Genomic DNA, 296 nt, shown 5'->3' with positions numbered 1-296 from the left:
TGTGTCACATCCACTGTGTGTACCCCCACCTTCCCCTTCTCTCTTTTTCCACTTTATGTCCTTACATGCTCTCTCTACCAGACACCTGACAGCTCACTGGTTACACAGACATCTCGCCACCACTAGTCAGACACTCTTTCTATGATGGTGATTGCTTTCCTTTGATCAAGTAAGGTTAATTTTAGTAAATAATGAATAAATCTAGACATCGTTTCATGATGGCACACAAGTAGTTTGTAATTCTTCTGCAAAATGATTGGTAGGATTTATGGTCTATGAAAGTCAAAGTATGTTTG

At 39.5% G+C, this 296-nt stretch overlaps 1 protein-coding gene across 2 annotated transcripts in view; it reads left to right on the top strand.

Moving 5' to 3' along the window:
- The window catches only part of braf (B-Raf proto-oncogene, serine/threonine kinase), a 26,940-nt gene that overhangs the window by 9,934 nt on the left and 16,710 nt on the right, over positions 1-296 (top strand). The gene's annotated exons all lie outside the window — the stretch shown is intronic.

Source organism: Morone saxatilis, unplaced genomic scaffold (genome assembly GCF_004916995.1).
Source record: "Morone saxatilis isolate NCDOM2014 unplaced genomic scaffold, NCSU_SB_2.0 Contig10, whole genome shotgun sequence".
NCBI lineage: Eukaryota > Metazoa > Chordata > Actinopteri > Moronidae > Morone > Morone saxatilis.
This window is presented reverse-complemented; position numbering and strand designations above follow the sequence as displayed.